Below are 2,687 nucleotides of genomic sequence, written 5' to 3'. Positions count from 1 at the left end.
TTTATTTATTTATTTATTTATTTATTTATTTATTTATTTATTTATTTGAGGTGGGAAGGGGGGGAGAGAGAGAGAGACCGCCTGGGGGAGAAGCAAAGGGAGAGGGACAAGCAAACTCCGTGCTGAGCACAAAGCCCAATGCTGGAGAGTCACAGGCTTAGCCGACTAAGCCACCTAGGCACCCAGATAGTTGATTTATTAAAGAACTTTTGGTTGAAAAGCATTTTCTCTTAGAAATCATTGTTCTTTTGTCTTTTAGCACTAAGTATTGCTGTTGAGAAATCTGGTTATACTGCAGTTGGGCCTTTGTCTAAAATTGTGCCCTAGCTTAGCTTCTTCCTCTTCACTGTTCTACTTCCTCCTTACCCTTTACAATTTTTCCTGGGAACCCACCCCTTAATAAATCACTTACACACACCACCAGTTCTCAGGGTTTGCTTCCTGAAATCACAGGTAGGACAAGTGGGAGAATCAAATGTTTTATCCTCCAAGAAATAGGCATTTCAAAGAAGGATAAAAAGCCATTGAGGTGCAGAGAGGTCACTAAGTAGGCCCTTGATTCTTGAGGTAATTCAAGTAGGGAAGGATAAGAGAGCATAGGAAGTTTCATTTGAGAAGGCCAAAGGAAATGCGTTTTAAATCGAAAATATTGCAGAGTCTCTATACTGTTCTTTCTGACATCTGCTTTTTTGGTGAAAATTTAGCTTCTACCATCTCATAAACACCAGTTGGACACCTTTTGTTCCTGTCTCAACTTCTGGATAGTCTTTGAATTCTGATAGGTTATTGTTAATAAGGTAAATATATTGCAAAGTCTAATCAAATTATTCAGTGTCTTGCTTTTTTATTTATCAAATAAAAGATCACAAGCTTCAGATACAAGAAATTTATTGAAAAGCCTTCATGTGCATCTAAACACCTACTATTTCATTTTCCTCAGGACATTAATCTTTCTATTTATCATCTTTGCTTTTTCATATGTTCAGACCCCGGCACCTTATCACAGATTCATAAGAACACAATAAAAACAATGCTTGCTTGTGCCTGTGCTCTGACAAATCGTTACCACCTCCCCAAAGAGGAAAACATGCAAAGGTTCCACTTTAAACCATGTTTTCAATAATATTCTTCTTTTGCTATTATCTCTCTTTTATTCTCAGTATTTGTAGTTGCATATGGAGATATTATTCCCACTGTTCATTAAAGTTCCTGCTTGAAAGGTAGTTCCTGACAGCTCACAGTCACCTCTGTGAGAAGAAACTAGGGCTCCCAAACTCAAAAATGCTTGCTCAAGAAGAAAAATGCTTATATGTTTTATTTCTGCCATCTTCCAACATTCCCACTGCTGATAAAATATAGAAAGAGGGCAAACGAAGGATGAGTTTCATGATACCATTTTGGGCTGGTGTAGACCTCCCACTGGGATATTTTTCCCACCTGACAGGTGGTCTTTTCTGCTCAAATACTACTGAGCTGGTGAACTTAAGCAAGAACATATGACCCACCTCTCAGACCTCAGAGCAGCAGGGTTCACATAACCATCTGAAAATCTCATGTTGGAAATCTCTTCTGTAATATCTCTATTAACTGGCACATCTGATCTGCCCACTTAGAAATTTCTGTGGACGATGGAGGATGAGATAACAGAATGAGCGCCCCATTCCTCATGTTTTCTAGGGAAATCTCTCACCAGTGTCTGAATGACTTCTAATGGGCTTTGATTATAAACTTAAGAAAACCATACTTAATATCTTGAAATAGCATGTGTAGTCTTTCTTTCGATTAGAACCATTTTTAGTTTTAGTTTCCTTTGAGATTTGATAATAAATACATGCTAAGGCTTCTCATTATAGGAGAAACAGTTATTGGCAAATTTCCAAAGTATTAGGAAAAGTGAGAATCTCTTCTTTGTAATAATTACATATAACAGTAATTAATGGTCTGGGACTTGTGTGATTAAATAGATCTTATACCTAGATTTTTCTGTAAGTCAATACACCTGAGTATTTTCAGTTTCTAAACATATCTACTTTCTTAATTCATATCGACCCCATTTCTTTTAAATTGTACCTCCAAGTATTTGAAGTTCTCCCAAGTGTATCTTTTATCCTTTTTCCAACTCACAACAGAAGCCATGTCAAGGTAATTAACTTTGATAACCTATTTAGCATAAAGTTACTATAAGTGAACAAAGAGCACAAAAACTTTCCAGAAAATCCCCCAAATTTTAAGATTTTTATTTACAGAACATGTTGCCATCTTCAAACCTTGAATAGTATCTATTGTGACAAAACAAATCAAGTTTTAGATAAGTTTTTGAAAAAGTTTATTTTTTAAACATTTTTTAATGAAGAAATATTTTGAATATAATGAAGAAAAAAAATCCAGAGGTGGGCTTAATCATCAGGTTTTAGTTGCATAGATCATAGGTAAATATTTTTCAGCCAAAGATCATCTATAATTTCAACTGTGGTAATACTTTTCGAAGTTGTCCTGGATTTGATGATACTGGGTCTAACAGAAGAAATCTACTCATTTTTGAGAAAGCCCTTAAGCTTCTGGTTATATGACAACTTGTTATCTATCATCTATCTATCTATCTATCTATCTATCTATCTATCTATCTATCTATCATCTATCTATCATCTATCTATCTATCTATCTATCTATCTATCTATCTATCTATC

Source organism: Mirounga leonina, unplaced genomic scaffold, assembly GCF_011800145.1.
Source record: "Mirounga leonina isolate KUSES-001 unplaced genomic scaffold, KU_Mleo_1.0 Mir_95, whole genome shotgun sequence".
Classification (NCBI taxonomy): domain Eukaryota; kingdom Metazoa; phylum Chordata; class Mammalia; order Carnivora; family Phocidae; genus Mirounga; species Mirounga leonina.
The sequence above is the reverse complement of the archived record's forward strand: the minus strand, read 5'-3'. Positions refer to the sequence as shown.